At 39.7% G+C, this 18,274-nt stretch overlaps 1 long non-coding RNA gene across 1 annotated transcript in view; it reads right to left on the bottom strand.

Moving 5' to 3' along the window:
* Nucleotides 1-2,242: 2,242 nt before the first annotated feature.
* LOC121157487 overlaps nucleotides 2,243-18,274 on the bottom strand; it is a 49,423-nt gene continuing 33,391 nt past the window's right edge. Inside the window, exon 3 of the long non-coding RNA XR_005884031.1 lies at nucleotides 2,243-2,387. This is a non-coding gene — a long non-coding RNA (uncharacterized LOC121157487). The remainder of the gene's footprint in view (nucleotides 2,388-18,274) is intronic.

The following is an 18,274-nucleotide window of genomic DNA, read 5'->3' as shown; positions in this document are numbered from 1 at the left end:
AGATGGAGGATCTCTCTTTGCCTCTCCCTCCCTGTCACTATGCCTTCTGAATAAGTGAATATTAAAAAAAGAAAAGAAAAAAGAAAAAAGACCAAGACTGCAAGAACAAACATTTGGCACTATACTTAAGATGATGTTAGGGCCCGGCGCGGTGGCGCAGTGGTTAAGGTCCTCGCCTTGCACTCCCGGGATCCCATATGGGCGCTGGTTCTATCCTGGCAGCCCCACTTCCCTTCCAGCTCCCTGCCTGTGGCCCGGGAAAGCAGTCGAGGATGGCCCAAAGCTTTGGGACCCTGCACCCGTGCGGGAGACCCGGAAGAGGCTCCTGGCTTTGGATTGGCATAGCATCGGCCCGTTGCGTTCACTTGGGGAGTGAATCATCAGATGGAAGATCTTCCTCTCTGTCTCTCCTCTCTGTATATCTGCCTTTCCAATAAAAAAAAATAAAAATAAATCTTTATTAAAAAAAAAAAGATGATGTTAGGACATCACTATTCCGGCTCTGAGTGCTTGGCTCCAAGTCCAGGCTCCTCTCTGGATTTCAGCAATCCTATTAATGCATGCCCTGGGAAGACAGTAGTTGATAGCTCGAGTGGTTGGTCCCTGCCACTCACACGGGAGACTCAGACTGAACTAGTCACCTCACTTAGTCTTCGCTACTGTGACCATCTGCTGAATAACAGCAGCCTTTGAAATAAATATAAAAAATAGTTCAAAATGATAGCTTACATGGTAGGGATTCTCGACTTTTAAGATAGGAGAAAAAATCGCTTCTTGACCTTTTTGCTAAGATCAAGTTTAAGACAGGGAAAAAAAAAAAACTCAAGGAAATTTTAACATGAGTAAGAATCACAGTTGACCCCGTTACCAGAGATGTTGATTCAATACGTTAGGGTGGACCCTATGCATATTTATTTCTAACAAATTCACTGGCAGTGTCAATGCTAGTGGTTGTCACGGGTCCAAATGTTGAGAACAACTGCTGGAGGAACTGGAATAAGGAGTTAGAAATGGTTAATGAGAAGACACTTGGGTTTCATTGTGCTTATTTTAGCACCGCGGTTCTCAAGCGCAGTTGTTGACTGGCAACACCTGGGGAGCCCTGGAAGCTGATGATGCGTGGCTGCACCCCTGGATATTATGATGTAATTGATCTGAAATGTGGACTAGTATTGGTAGTTTTGGCAGCTCTCCAGGTGATTTTAATGTACAACTAAGAAAAATTATGTTTTTAGCATAATCTAATTTTAATAAGTTCCTTTAATTTTTAATATAAGATAATTATTGATACAAATTTCAGAGGAATGAGAAGAAAACAAGGCTAAGAGCTGGAAGACTGCAATCATGCATAATAAAATCCTTTCGTATAAAGCAGCCCTACATCCTTGGGAGCGTCATCCAAACAACCTGGGCTTTAGTTCCTCATCTGACTGACTTATTCTCAAATGGTCTTTCTAACTTGACATTTTTGCAGCTCATAGACATAATTCCTACATTATAACAAAAATACTTTATGTAATCCCAAGAGTGATTATTACTACTTAGGAGACTGTGTGATTAATACACTTATTATTTCCTTTTAACTGTTTTTTCATATCCTTTTAATCAATAGACATTGGAAAATGCTTAAGATGGATTTCTAGCTAGGGACAGAGTAGTACATCCCTGTCATTTTTCCAAAATATCATTTGCTAAATGGCATCCAAGAAGGTGTCAAAACAACTCATCCATGGTTACTGTTATTTTCCCAAAAGCGACGTAGGGCCAATCCAGATTCTGATCCTGTTTATTTATTTATTTATTTATTTATTTATTTATTTAGAAAGGCAGATTGCAGAGGAGGAGAGAAAAAGAAGTCTTCCATCTGCTTGTTCGCTCTCCAAATGGCCACAATGGGTGGAGCTGAGCCGACTGGAAGTCAGGAGCTTCTTCCAAGTCTCCCACATGGGTTCAAGAGCTGGACTGGAAGTATTATCTTCTTGTAAGATATCAGCCTTTAGTCAATTTCGAAGGGTCTTAGGTGGTCATGAGTTCAGGTAAACCAAAGTAATTAATCAAACAGGTGGCTAAGATCCTAGGAGACTCCTTACCTTTCAAAGGTCTTACCTGGTTATCCTGGTGGCTTTAATAACGTGCTTTTAATTCTCAACTATGAATACTCGAAGGAAACATTTGACAAGTGAGAACAGATATAGATAATCCGAGGGATTTTATATTAATTTTAGAATGTAGCATGCAAGGAGAACTTGGAACTTGCAAATAGCCTTCATGACTTTTTTCCTTCTGCCTCCCATAGGAGTGGTCTTCAGTGCATGGGGAGAGCACATTGTGACTGTTTTTTCATCATTTATGTTTTAAATTGTTGCATTGACACCAATAAATCTGCACTGCGAAAAAAACAAATGAGCAACTTAATCAGTTTTCATTTCTAGAGTCAATAGAAATAACAAATGTTACATAGGTAAAGAAAAAAAAAAACTGGTCTTAAGCAAACAACTATGTTTTCCATAACCATAGTTGTATCCTCAAGAAAGAGCTTTTCATCAAAGTGAACTTTTTCTGTATATGCGTGTGTATACACGACTTTGACATCCTGCCTTTAAGGAACATATTAGCTGAGAGAGAAATCGCATGCTTGCCTAACCCAGTGCCAAAATGAAAGGTGAGCTCTAAAATGAAATGAGGTCAGAGCCATGTGTCAGGATGTTGCAGGTAGTGAAAAATACACTGAGAATTCACCATGTGATGGGAGGTATCTCAGGGAAACAGCCACCTTCTGCCGGACAAAAACAGAAGCAAAGCTTGTTGAGCTATATATTCTTAGTTGGTTGTGGTCAAGTTTTGCTCCTGCATGAAATGTACCCTTGTTTCCATCTCACACTTTTAGCTACAAGCTCTTAACTAACATGGACACAAATCTAATCAATCCATGTGTGCTGCTTGACACTCTGTAGGAGATAATCTCTTCTCTCAAAACTCGGAGCTTGTCTTATCTTTCCAAGTAAAATACACACATATTATGAGAAGTTAGAGGTTCACTGTCCTACTGGAAACTCTAACTAAAAATCTTAAAGGTAGGGAGGAGAAATCAGAGTTCTTTCTTCAAGAAGAAAAAGTTGGGTAGGCTAGTGAGATCTGGTAGCATCCATTCCACATCTATATATGTGTAAGAGCTAGAAAATATACGCGCTTAGGAAGCAGCTTTGTGAAATAGGGCATTATTCTGTTTTCTTATAGAAAACCTTTTTGTGCCATTCAAAATCACTTTGAAAGACATTTGTTTATAAATACTATTAAAAAGAGCTGTGTGATGAGCAATATTAACTGTTATTTGTATAGTGATTTTGAGTGCTTTCGCCACAATGCTTTTACTCCATTTGACAATCCTGTGAGGCAGGTAAGAGATGAAAGTTCCATTTTACATGTGAGATAAAAAAAAAGAGTACACAGTGTCAGAAACGACACCGCTCATCCATGGTGAGGAGAGAGAGAGAGAGAGAGACGAAGTTGCTTTCACATAACTATAATAACCATTTATTTGAAGGTTATGTTTTAATCATTATATTAAGAATATTAAAGATAATGTTACTTAAAATGTTATTGTTTCTTGAAGCCCATAGATGATTCAACACTGTATGAAAGAAATGAAAACTAGGATGATTTCTTGAAAAACGAAATTTTAATTCAGCAAAACCACTGAGGTAGATGATGGGGATAACCATTGTTTGTTGAATAGTTATTATGTGCCAAACATTGTGTTAATTACTTAAACACATATTTTATTCTAATTCTCATAACTATCCAGCAAGATATTGTTTACTTTCTTATACTTGAAAATGAGAAGATCCAGATAAATTAACTGACCTGGCCAAAATCATATAGCAAATAAGTGATAACACATTCTACAATTTGTCCTATGACACCAAATATCCCGTAACGCTGACACATTTACTCTCTAAATGATCTGTAGCTTCCATGAAAACTCACCTACCACAAACCTAACTATATAACTACTATTTCAAACAACTGATCTGTGTTGCCCATACTTTTCTAAGGGCTTCCTTGTGGATGGTCTTTTTTTTCTCCCTGGCGTACCCTGTATTTTTTCTAACCATCTTTGAATAAAGGTGTAGGATCCCATTAGGTTACAAAAACAGTCACAAGTGACGGCCCAAGGCTTTGGGACCCTGCACCCGCATGGGAGACCCGGAAGAGGCTCCTGGCTTCGGATCGGCATAGTATCGGCCATTGCGCTCACTTGGGGAGTGAATCATCGGACGGAAGATCTTCCTCTCTGTCTCTCCTCTCTGTATATCCGCCTTTCCAATTAAAAAAATAATAAAAACAAATCCAAGTGAATAATTATAGGTAATATTTAAAACTTTAAAACTGTTTTAACGTTAAAAATGTCCTGTCTGCCCCAGCGAGGCCTGCCTCTGGCTGGACGCAGGCAAGCCAGGGCTGAAGGCAGCTCTTGTTCCTTCCTCTTGCTCTTCTCCTAGTTTGTAAACTAGTTTCTGATCTTCTGTTTCCACCAGTGGAAGCTGGGATGCAGTGGATAGTGGAAAGATAAAAGGAACCAGAAAGTTCTTCCTCCGTGACTATTATTGTTGTAAGCTTGGTTTTTGTTCCAATGGGCTGGATGAGACATAATTTGTCTTTTTTGGTTTCCCTGTGGGACATGTTTATTGGCTCCTCGTAATTCAGACAGGGATATGTCAACCTCCCCTCTTTGATGTGGATGAGTGTGGTTTCTAGTCCGGCAGTTAATAACTCTTTCCAAGCTCTGGACATCCTGCAGGCCACCTGAACTTCCTTTCTTTTGAGCTCACACCATCTCTTTAAGTAGCACTATTGAACTGAATTTGGCTCAGATTAGTCGACTTTTTAAAACAATTTAAATTGCCCCCAAATGTGCTTTTTAGAAAGGAAAATGGTTGTGGTAGGAATTATGGTATAGTGGGTTAAGTGCTGCTTGGGATTTCCCATCAGTCTAGGTCCTGGCTCCTCTACTTCCAAACCAACTCTCTGCTTATGCCCCAGTGGCTCAAGTGCTTGGGTCCTGTCACTTTGGAGGAGTCCTGTTTCCTGGCTTTACTATAGCCCAGATTTTGCATTGTGGCATGTGAGGACTGAAGCATCAGATGGAAGATTTTTCTCTCTCTCTACCTCCATACTCCCCTCTGTCACTTTGTCTTTCAAACTATTAAATCATTTTTAAAAAGAAAAAAATGTATTCCAGTAGACATTTTAGGAGGTTAATAATCCTAGTGCGGGTGATGCCATTGATTTAAATATCTTGTGAAGCTACTGGGGAAATGCTGACATGGCTCACTAGAAAGCGGAGAAGGAAGTTAGGTCAAACTCTGCTTAAATAACCAACCCTCTATTGAAAACTGCCTTCCCATGAAGTTCTTCTAGGGACCTAAAGATCTCCTACTAGAAATGCTTCCCATGTGCCCTAATTATATCAAATCTCAACCATTAGCCCATCCACCATAAACATGAATCCATTAACCATTAGCATTAGACTTTGTGATGTAAATGTTTGTATACGTTTGGGGAGCCAATCCTGTTCAAATCATAACAGAATTCAATGCTACCTTCAGCAGATTGTCTCTAAAGCTAGCTGCAACATTCTCCCCTCATCTCATTGCTCTTCCATAATGGAGCTTTGCCATCCCTTGCCCCACCCCATTGAAAAAGTAGAATATATCTTCTTCCTCTTGAAACTGGAATAATCCTTATTAAATGCGGCAAGTGCGATGCTGTGTAAGAGCAGTTGCAGCCCTGCTTTTGCCCTTTGGGGATCTCAAGTCATCATGCAAATCAGTCCAATTATTCTGCAGGACCAAGTCATCCTATGTGTTCCAGTTGTCCAGTTGATGCCCCAGCGAGGGTCATGAAGACATTTTGAACCCTTCAGCAAAGACCCTCTAGTCAACACAACAGGCAAGCCACCTCTGAGTCTGCTCAAATTGCAGAATTGTGAGAAAATGCATGCTTGTTTTTGTTTTAAGCTTGTTGGGGTCTGTTTTTATTTAGCAGTAAAAGTAACTAATACAAAGGCTAGCCAGTCAATCGTAAATGCTCATGTATGCTTTATTTCAGTGCATGTGGGGGAAGAGATTGCTCTCTTCATTCTGCAGCTAAAGTTGTTTGTCAACATACTGCAAAGATTTCCCCTGGAGAGCCAAACACAATTCAATAAACTTAAATGTGTCCTTAACATATTGCCATAGCAATCCCACTCCTAGTCTAAAAGAGGGCTTATACCAACATCTTACATAAATGCTTAAAATTTCTTCATTCATGATTATCAAAAGTTGAGAGCAATTTGTCTTAGTTCATCTGCTGCTGCTAAAACAAGATGCCACAGATCGAGTAAATCATAAGCTATAGAAGTTTATTCAGCTCACGGTGCTAAATGCTGGCAAGTAATAGATCAAAGGGCAGACTCTGGAAGGCCTTCTTGTCACATCATAACAAGGCAATGGCAAGCAAGGGTATGTGAGATGAAGAAAACTGAGGCTGCCCTCATTTTTTCATTAAGAACCCACTGCATGATCACAAACCATTCCAGCATAAGAGCCTTGTCCATGCCTGAAGGCTGTGTCTTTGTGACCTAACCACTTCTTAAAGGTCCCACTTCTCAATAAGGTTACAAAAGCAATACAAGTAATTTTTTTTTTCCTTTTTTTTAAATGTCAGAGGCCGAAAAAGAGAGAGTGTGCTTTCATCTGCTGGTTTACTATCCAAATGTCTCCACAGCCAGGATTCAGAAAGGCCAAAACCAGGAACCAGGACTCTGTGTGTTTCCCACTTGCGTGGGGAGGACTTGGCTTTTGAAGTCATCACCTCTCAGTGCCCAGAATGCACATAAGCAGCGAGCTGGATCAGAAGCAGAGCCAGGATTCAAACCTAGGGACCTTGACAGGCAACATGGCTATGCTAAGTGGCATATTACCTGCTGCAACAATAAAAATTAAATTCCAGGAATTTTGCAGAGAATATGCAAATCATATACAACCTAAACACTGATCATCTGGTGAAAAAGCAAACTATGACTCATCAGTAAAGCACTGATAACATGCAATAAGGGTAAATCTCAAAAGCCGTATGTAATTGAAAGAAGGCAGATCCAGAAAACTACATACTATATGATTCCGTTTATACACCTCTCCATAAAAGGCACAACTACAGGGACAATAATCAAATCAGTGTTGGTTAGTAGCTGGGAGATGGGAGTACAGGGAACTTTTGGGGGTGTGGATGTGGTATATATACATCATTGCAGAAATTCATGACTGTATACCTAAAAGCAGTTAACTTTATGTAAATTAACCTCAATAAGTTAGTTTAAAGAAATATATCCTCTTAAGCCCATTAACTATCAAACTATCATAGTTTGAAACCTATTTCACTGGATTTGGAGCCAGATGCACACCAGTCCCTTTGGGTGGTGAATGTTAGTAATCACAGAACAAAGCTCCTTTGGTTATCATCTTTAAACATCTCTTCAACCCTCTGAAAACCTGACCTTTGACTCCGTTAACTTGAGTTAGCTAACAAACTCTTATTTCCCCTGAACACTTTTATCTGGGTTATCATATCCTTTGGTAATCACAATGTCTCCACTGAAACGTCTGATCTAGTGGTCTTACACCTGTCCTTGAATACACTGTTGCAAAGTAACACTACATTAAGAATTTGGTGACTTTTGTGTCAGTTGCTAAGAAATATTTATCTGCTCCTTTCTACCAGTGTATTTACTATTTGAATTTTTCTTCACTCTTTCCTGAAGATCTAAACTTGTATCTGTTACCATTTCCTATCTGCCAAGAGACCTTCCTTTTGCTCCCCTGCCTAACCCCCTTTTCTGTAATGCGGGCCAGCTGGCAACAAATTATTTTGGTTTTCCTTTATTTGAAAACATGCTTATTTTGCCTTCACTAAGAAAGGAATTGTTTCTCTAAATTTAGGATTCTGGGGTTTCTGCTCTTTCAACATGTTTAAAATATTGTTTCTTTATTTTCTAGTCTCACTGTTACTCAGGAGGAGTCCACCATCATTGCATTTTCCCTATGAATGCGGTGTTGCATTTTTCTATTTTTTTTCCTAAATTTTATTTTACTGATGTTTACATAGTTGAGGATGCATGCCCATGTAGGCCACTAATTAGGGTGGGAAGGCTCGAGGATTAGGGGAAGGTGGGGGAGACCACTGTTTCCAATTTTCTTTTTCTTCTTTTTGTATCTGGGGGAAGGGAGTAGAGAAGGGGAGAAGCCACACCCAGCATCCTAACTGCATTAGTACACAGGGATGAGGAAGAGCCTACCGGTATCATCCCAGGATCTTCGGTGGGGAGCATGCTCTGAGGGTTCTGCCTAAGTGGTTTTGGTAGCTCTGAAATGCTGTTAGTCTCACCAATCCAAGGATGAGGAAATCCTTCAAGGCCCATTGGCTGACACAGTCCACATTAGTGTCTCCATTTGCCCAGGTACTTGCTGTCAACCCTTGGCTGGAGTTGTTGTCCAATTTGTTCTGTTTTCCTTTCTCTGCGATAGTACCAGGTGTCCTCTGCAGGCCCAATGTACTGCCATATCGTCCAAGCCCATCTGAGTATGCTGTCTGCTGCTCTGTCTAAGCCACTGAGGAGGCCCAGTTCTGACACATGCACTCCACCACCAGTCCACAGATTTTGCAATTCTCCCCATGGTTGGGGTTCAGAGTCCAGTGGTTCAGTTAAGGGGATCTCTAGAGAAACCTTGCCTGTGGCATTTTTCTCAGGCTTCTCCCCCAGATGTTCTCTTCATCTTTAGCTTCCAGCAGTCTGAGAATGATGTCACTAGCTTTTCTATGGATATATTCTTTTGGGGACTCTCTGAAATGCTATTTTTGTTTTGTTCTAAAGATTTAATTTTTGTGTATTTGCAAAGCAGAATTAGAGAAAGAGGGGAGGGAAACAAAGAGACAGAGCATTCATCTACTGGTTTGTTTTCTAAGTAGCAGAAATAGCTGGGGCTGGACTAGACCAAAGTCAGAAGCCAGGAAATCTATGTGCTCACACACAGATGTAGGGCCCAGGCACTTGGTCCATCTTCCGCTGCTTTCCCAGGCACATTAGCAGGGAATTGGATCAGTATTGGAGTAGCTGGATCCCAACTGTTACAGGCAATTCTTTATATGTGATTTGATTTTTTCTCACGTACACATTGAAGGATCTTTTTCTTACGTTTGATTGAAGAGAACTTGATTATCATGTGTCTTGGTGAAGATCACTTTTGTTCAAGCCTGTTGGGAGTTCTGTGCCCCTCCTGGAAGCTGTTTCCCAATTCTTTCTTCATATTAGGGAAATTTTTCCTTATTATTTATTTCTTTGAATACACTTTTAATCCCAGCTTCTCTTTCTGCACTTTCTGGGACTCCCATAACTCTTGTATTTATTTGGCCTTTTAATAGTGTCTTTCAATTCTTGAAGACTTTTTTTTTTTAGCTTGATCCAACTCTGCATCCAGCTTTTTGATTGTTTCCTCCTGGTGACAGAAAATATCTTCCAATTCTAAGATTCTTTGTTCTGTTTCATTCATTCTAGTTTGGAGACTCTCCATTGTACTTTTAATTTGCTCTACTGTATTCATTTCTGATATATCAGCTTTCATTTGAGTCATTTATTGTGTGACATGTTCCTTACATTTTTTGAACTCCTGTGTTACATGCTTCTCATTATTGATAAGAAGCTTTATAACAAGTGTTTTGAATTCTATATCCCCCATTTTCTCGATGTCTTCCTCAGTGAACTCTGAGATTGGCAAAGGGTTTTGCTCCTTTGCAGGGAAGTCTTCAGTAACATTCACTGTGCCTTTGTCTCTTCTTTTGCTCTTGGTCATTGTACTTCTGGGTAGCAGATTCTTCTCCTTGGGGAAGGTTTCTAAGTTCTGTCATCCACAGGTCCACAATTGGATTTTATTTATCGTGGTTAGTACATGGCTCTTTGTTTGCAGTCATTTGTGCCATTCCTCCAGTGAGTTCCGGGTCTGGGTTCTTACGTTAGGCTATCACCATGGTCTTCATAGCCCCAGCCTCTGGCTCACCATTCCCCACCTCCTGTGATACCATGCTGAGGCTGCACCATTGCTTGTTACAACCTTTCTCCCACTTCCTGTTGGAGCAGTTCCCAGGATTAGGGAGACACTACGTGTCCTATATAACTAGATTGTTGGTGGTGCTGATCTTGCCGGAACCTGTTGGCTGTTAGGTTTGAGGGCAACATGGACCTATTTTGAACCTTATGATGTCAAAGTCAGTATTATTTTACCTGTGGGACCAGTGCAATGCACTGAGCTCAGTGAATTCACTCCCAGCTCAGCACATGTGCAGCTTGCTGTTGTTCCTGCTGTCTTAAAAAGTTTTTCCACACTGTACAACATGGTACCTGATGTGCCACTACAAGTGTTCTGGATCTTCTGGCCATCAGGTCTGAGAACTACCTGGACCTATTTTTGGTGGAACCTGTAGGATGCCACGTTGCTGCAGATCACTAAGCCAGAAATGAGTTCACTTCCAGCTTAGTTTATGTGCAGTACTGTCTCATAGCCTTTGTCTCCCTATACAAAATGGCACCTGATATGGTTCTAGGGGCAGACTGGGCTGTGAAATCTACCCTGTTCCTCCATTATCTGTCTGGGACCTGTTGCTGTCTGTTCCTGGTCACATCAAACAGACCAGTAGGATGGACAGTTCTTTGGGTTCACCTCCTGCGCTCCCTGTGAAAGCCCTTTCACACCTTGTTGCTGGTGGAGTTCAGCTGCCAGTGCAGTATAGATCACTGCTCACTGAATGTCGCTGGGACATCAGTCACGGCAACATCAGATCATTGAGTCTGCTGCTTTCCGTGTCTGTCAGTCTCCAGGTACCCCTCTGCTGTTGTTCTGTCCTCTCCTATTTCCTGGAATGTACCCTCTCTGCTTCACACTGACTAATATTTCTTCATCTTTTTAAACGTGTCCTTATCCTATTCTGCCATCTTGATTCTCCTATCTGGTTGAATTTCTTTGACCAGCATTATTTTGCTATTTTTTGATGCCAAGTTGTCTCAGTCCTTTTTGGATTGCTTATGTTCTGAGAATGTTGTGGATGGAGAGAAGGGCATGGGGAGGTGATGGCCTCTCTAACACCAGGATCAGGAAGCTCTCTTCAACCGACTACTCAGACTGGCCCTGAAACTCCAGGTTAACAGCTTTTGAGGTTCCCTTTAAACTGGGAACCAGATAGTTATGACCAAAGGATTTGACATCTGTCTGTAGAAGAGATAGTTTTTCCTGAAGTAATACATTCTGCATCCATGAGAAGACAGTTACATTCTGAGAAATCCCAGAAAAATGTCCTAGAATCAGCTACTTTCCCTTATCCCATTAGCAAAAAATCTGTTTCAGTGCCTAAGCCAGATGGTTCATGACAGAGAGTAGGAGATGGACTATTTTTCTCCAGCACTGATATTTCATTTTTTTATATGTCTTTCTTCTACATAAATAATACAATCTTCAAAAACACCAGTCAAGGTAGTATGAGACACAATTTGCCATTTCTGCTATAAATTTGCAGACCATATTGATATGAATTTTTTTTTCTTATGTATTCTTTCAAAGAAATTATTCTTTGGAAAAATAAATTTTTGGGATTGTTTTCCCTTACTTTAACACAATTTCCTGTGTTAAGGAATCAGGTGATACATTAGCTGCTCTCAGAACAATGAAAAGAACATCGTTTTGATCATGAAAACTAGGCACTGAAAATCAAATTGAGTTCATTAAGCTTTAATTGTATCCATTGTGAGGTTTCTTCTGCAGAGTCGCATTTTCAGTGGACATATGCACCAGACGCACTGCCTCTTCTTTTCCCCAAGCTACGATCACATGACAAGCTTTGTTTGTTAATGCTTAAATTACTCCTGGGAAGAAAATTTTGTGCCAAAGCAGCTAATTGCTCGCATTCCTCAAATCATTAAGGTGTAACCTATTAAATTACTGCTTATTGATACACACATACTCTGTAATATGGGTTTTCAAAAAAGTTTATTCTGTGTTTCTTATTGTTTCTTGTCATTCATAAAGCATTAACCTTGCAACACAACTATCACTCAGGTATGTCATTTACAAAATGAGTGAATGAGATGCACAATCTATTTTGTTATTCAGATTAGAAACAATGTTGCATATATTTATTTGCTCATTTCTATCTATAGTCTGACTCCTTCCTGAAAGGATTAAATAGTTATGTAAAATTTTAAACATTTACTATATAAAAACAGAGCCAACATTTTTTATATTGTGATAGATACCAAGTGACCTGAGTCGTGGTAGATACAAACAGTGATAAATTCTAAGTCAAGCTAAGTTTCTGTCTTGGATGATTACTTTAAAGTTCTGCCATACTGCTTAACAAAAAGCAACCAATGCTATGAAGAACAGCATGACAGGTAATTTAATCAACAATAGAAAGATGCATGATAAAGGTGTAACTTAGCACAATTTACTTTTAGGAAATATTTCTTACATCGAAATATTTGTTGGCTACTTAGAAGGTTAATTTGAATAGCAACTAAAAACAATTCTGTAAAAGAGCAGTTGTGAGGTCAAAGGGACACTACATGGAAAATTTAGCTTTCTTCACTCTGAGCATAATTTTCATCAACCTCTAATTTCCCCAAAATAACATACAATCTCAGTAAAGACATTTTCCATTTGAGCTGTGCCTTAGAACCTCTCTTCAACAAGACTGCCTCTCTAAGCTCTTCCTGTGTAGAACTTTCGAAGCGACCACTAGCGATCTGTAAAATCACAGGTTCAAAGACGTCTGCCTCACTTCACTTTTCCATTTGCTTCTGTACGTATTTTCAAAGAAACTAAAAGAAGCAAAGTGCTTTGACATTAAATAAAAATTAAAATTCTGTCAATGTCATTGCAAGTGCAAGTAGAGAATGCCTATTACAAAAACTGATATCGAGCAATAGAGACATGAACTTAGTATAGGACTAAAATCATCATTGAAATAAACCTAAGAGTGTGTTGTTGGTATTTTCTAAATAGCAACCTGTATTTATGGCTTGAGTTGAATCAAGGTTTTGAGGTTGTCATGTATGTAAACACTTTGTTGACATTTTCCCCACTCTAATTCTTGATCTGTATTTATTTTCATTCTACTTACTCTTCCTGAATGATTTTAGTATTGTTTTAATTGTCACTGCACTTGTATGCTGTTGACTATCAAAATCTGGGCATTTAACAGAAGAGGCTAAACAGTCATGACATATTATTCCCTAGAATCTCCACTAGATAACCCATATATATCCTCAATTTTAACTTGTCTAAATCTGAACTCTTGATAGTTCCTTAAAACTACTCCTAAAAGTACTCCTCCTCTTGTAGTTAATTACTGGCACCTCATTCATCTGAATGCATATCTATTTTATATTTTTTCCATCCCTTACATCTATCAATCACCAAGTTGTCAATCTAACCTCCTAAACATTTTTCTCATCCTTGCTCTATTTCTACATCTTGAGTTCAGATGCTCACTTTTCCTTTCCTGTAACAATCTCCTAGCGGTTCTCTTTGTTATCAATCACTTTACAATTCTTTCTACACCACTCTCAGAGAATTCCAAAGGCTACCAGACTATTGTAAAGTGAAAATGTGTTATCTCTTTAAAACTTCTAGTAGTTTCCCCAGATATTTGTGCATTACTTACAGAACTCCAGTTCTCAATAACAGTCTTTTGTTAAGTATCTCACGGTCATGTGGCGTTTTCACAGATTCACAATGTACATTAGCATATCTAACTTTCCAAGAAACTTTAATACATTAGTCTTCTTGCTCCAATGTTTTCTAAACTCATCTTTTTCATAATTTTTTTTTTCTGCAAGCAATAGCACATTTCATCAAGTGCCTGCTCAGAAACTCCTTCACGTGTCATTCCCGGCCTTCCATGATGTGGCTGTTTTTGACTCTTTGGCTGCCATTTTCTACCTCCATATATACCTTATTTTCATCAGCACCAAAGTGCTGCTTTTCAGCTGCTGGCCCCAGCGAAGTTGCTACTTCTTCCTTTTATCCTTTTATAAGACTTGTTTTCAAAGTCACTTCCTGCAGAAAACCTTTTCTGACCCCCCTCCTAGGGGCTCCTCTGGGCCTCTGTGCTTGCCTCTCCCTTACACTTACCATGCATCATCACTGAATGTAATTATTTAAGGAATCTTCCCAGTAAACTTCTTGAAAATGGTATGTTTTATTCATCTTTGGGTCTCCAGTGTAAGTATATGCTGTGGTCTGAATGTTTGTGTTCTCCCAAAGTTCCTAAGTTGAAATCTAATCTCCAGTGCCACAGGGTTAAGAGGTGAGGTCGCTGGTTAGTGATTAGGTCACAAGAGCAAAACCCTCCTGAATAGAACTTACTGCCCTTGTACAAGAGACCTGGAGGAACTTGCTTGCTCTTCTGCTGTGTGAAGACTTAAGAAGAAGGTGACATCTTCGAAGTGGAAAATGAGGCCTCATCAGACACCAAATCCACAAGTGCCTTGATCTTGTATGTCCCAGCTTTATAATCAAGGGCAACAACTTTCAGTTTATTGATTTCCTGGTTAGGCTATAACAAACTAAATGATCTGACATCAATATAATTGTTATTTAATTGGAATTAAAATGAATGGTGCCAGGCACATGTAGCAAGTCTCAATAAATAAATCCCACAAATACTTGTTGAATCAGAAACTGATTTTTCCCACAACCATAGGTACTTACTTAAGGGTCTTTGTAATTTTTTTTTTTTTTTAATTTGGAAAGCAGAGAAAAAGACAGCTTCCATTTTCTAGTTCATTCCCTAAATACTCACAACAAGCCGGGCTGGACCAGACCTCAGCTGGCAGCTGGAATCTCAATCCAGATCTCCCACATAGCTGGGAGGAACTCAAACCCCTTGGACCGTCCCCTTCTGCCTGCCAGGATCTACATTCACAGGAGCTGGAGGCGGGAGCAGAAGCAGGCATGGATCCAGGTACTTCCATACAGGACACGCTGTCTTAACTGGCATCTTAACCACGAGGCCAGATGCCTGTCCCTGAAGGTCTGTGACTATAAAATGGGCTCCTGCAATGATGACTTGTACTTGTGTTTTTCATAAATGCTTTGTACTCATCACTTTGCCTTCTCAGACAATGGTCCACATACATTGTTGTCTTACAAGTCTGAACTGTTGTGGTGTTTCACTGAGTTTCCTTTTCAGTTGAATCTTTCAGATGTACAGAACTGAGTAGGCAAGGGAAAGAGGATGTAGTTAAGGATTCCCTGCCTTGGTACCTAAAAGGATATAGTGAGGTAAATTAATGCTGACACAGTGCCCTTTGTCAAAACAGCCTGCTGGTCCAGGAAAACGATTATAAGCAGCATATGTGCTAGTTAGGGAAGAGCAGAGCATTCCAGATGGCTATGTTATGCCTGATTTTTAAACAGCCAGACTTGGAGAAGAGGTAAGTGGAAAATATGTATCCAGGTCACACTAATCCAGCCTTGGAAGATCATTTAAAGTTGTTGTTTTTAAGCTCCCTAAAATCCTAATAAATATTCACTCCTTGATTGTAAGGTCAAATATTCCTTTAAAGCTAGTTAGATTGATGCTTACTAAAAACCATGCTAAAGTGTCCTCCCCCTCTCTATAGTGTTCCTTCTTAATAAGTTTTTTTTTAAGATTTATTTTATTTTTATTGCAAAGTTAGATATACAGAGAGGAGGAGACACAGAGAGGAAGATCTTTTGTCCTATGATTCACTCCCCAAGTGAGCGCAATGGCTGGTGCAGAGTTGATCCAAAGCCAGAGCCAGAAGTTTTTTCCTCCAGGTCTCCCATGCCGGGTACAGAGTCCCAAGGCTTTGGGCCATCCTTGACTGCTTTCCCAGGCCACAAGCAGAGAGCTGGGTGGGAAGTGGAGCAGTCAGGATTAGAACAGGTGCCAATATGGGATCCTGACGCATGAAAGGTGAGAACTTTAGCCACTAGGCTATCACACCAGATCCATATAGCATGCCTTCTTACCTAACATATCACTTTGGTTTCTATCATAATTCTGTAAACTATTAAAACCACTACTTACTTATGCGTTAGTATGAGTTTGTGCATTTATCTATTTAAAGATTTAATTATTTTTATTGGAAAGGCAGATTTACAAAAAGAGAGAACCCGAGCTAAGGAGATCTGAAGTCAGGTACTTCCTCCAGGTCTACCTGGAAGGTTTAGGGTCTTATGGGTCATCCTCTCCTGCTCTCCCAGGCCATAAGCAGGGAGCTGGAAGGGAATTGGAGCAGCCGGTACATGAACTGGCTCCCATTTGGAATGCCGGTGCTTGGAGACAGAGGATTAGACAGTTGAGCCAATGTATTGGCCTGAAGTTTGTGTATTTTATTTCTATAATATTTCTAAGTAAGTCTGTAAGTAGTTTTTACAATCTGTAATGGAGTCCTTGTTCCATGAATTAGAGGTAGCCGCTGAAAAGCAGACCTCAGTTACTTCAGCCAGTTGTGCAGGAAGGGTATAGATCTTATCCAATGGAATATGACTTCTGGAAGAATCTCAGTTCAGCACAATCCTGTTATTAATTTCATCATGCTGCTGCTTGCGTTGTAGGGAGCTGAGCGTTACATGCTCTGTCTGATTAGGACATTTGGAGAGAATGTTAACCCAATAGATTAAAAAATTATGGGAGCATGAAAACAATTGGAATAGTACTGGCTCTACGCTCTTGAGACTTCAAGGGATCTCCCAGGGTTGTGGAGAAAGTCTGTGCTTGACCAGTAGTTCTGGAATGCAGCTGCAGCCTAGCTGCTCTTTTTCAGACCTAAAAATCAGCAAGTATCTTTTAAAAGAATCCGTTTTAGTTTTTCCTTGACGAAACAAAAGAGAAAAGTACAATAGACAACAGTGGACAGAACAGCAATTCCTTTTTCTTGCTCTTAATTTCGCAACCTTTTTTCTTTAAGTGGGGTTCTGAGAATACTACCTGTACCTTCATGTTGTACTCACAGCCTTTTCCATATGCAAACCATTCCTTCACTTACTATGTTGATACTATTTCCAACACTCAGAACCTATGATTGTATCTCAAACACATTTTTTTTAAAAAAGAGCTACTTATTTGAAATCACAGTGATAAGAGAGAGAAGGCGAGAGAAAGAATTTCTACCAATTTGATCCATTCCCCAACTGGCCACAACAGCCAGGGATGAGTCAGGCCAAAGCCAGGAGTCTGGACCTTCATCTAGGTCTCCTACATAGGTGCAGGAGCCCGAGGACTTGGGTCATCTTCTCACGCTTTCTTGGGCACATTTTCAGGAAGCTGGATTGGAAGTGGAGCAGCAAGGACTCAAAGCAGCACATATATAATGTCCTGGTATCACAGGTCACCTAAGCTGCTGTGCCACAGCTGGCCCCAACGTCTCCAGTATCATAACTGAACTCTTGTTTGTGGATTCTGAGATGAAAAGTGGTATATAAATGTACACAGGTATATAGCTGTAGCTTTTTGTTTGGAATACACTTTCTCCATTCAAAATTATCAAATTAGTTTTACAAACTTATAATTCTCCTTTTATTTCTTTCTTCTTCCTTTTTTTCCTCTCTGATCTTTTTATATCTCTAGAATTTCTAGAACCCATTTCCATTCCAAACTGTTCCTTTTCAAATAAAGGATTGTTATGAACCTATATGCCGTCTTCTTGGCATATATGTCTAAATTTGTACTTATTTTACTTTTCTTTTCTCAATCACACCGACAATGTCTCCAAATTTAGATTACCAAGTAGACTTCCTTATTGTATTTTTTGCTTTCTTTGGGTCTGGATAAGGAATAAATACCAAATAAAGCAAACATATAGAGACCTTATTCTTTACCTATGGGACTCAGACAGGCAGCTTGACACAACAGACTCATTCATAGTTTTTGCCTGCAGTCAAAAAGTATAGTCCACATCAATTGAAGATGTCTAGTGTTACATACATTTTAGATAAGAAGACATCTTGGAATCCAAAGAATTTTGTGCAATAAGTTTAGAAGGAAAATCTTATTTAACCACTTTTCAGCAAAGACAATATGGCTTGAAATTCCATTCTACCTAATGTTTCCACCACAGTTGCAGGATCTTGCTTTTCAGGGGGGAGGGTGATGTTTGCCTTGCTTTGTTCTGTGTTGCTAGGGGTATTAAAGGTATGTGTCTGATGCCTGGACTTAG

This window comes from Ochotona curzoniae, unplaced genomic scaffold (assembly GCF_017591425.1).
Source record: "Ochotona curzoniae isolate NIBS_2020 unplaced genomic scaffold, NIBS_Ocur_1.0 contig_1014, whole genome shotgun sequence".
NCBI lineage: Eukaryota > Metazoa > Chordata > Mammalia > Lagomorpha > Ochotonidae > Ochotona > Ochotona curzoniae.
This window is presented reverse-complemented; position numbering and strand designations above follow the sequence as displayed.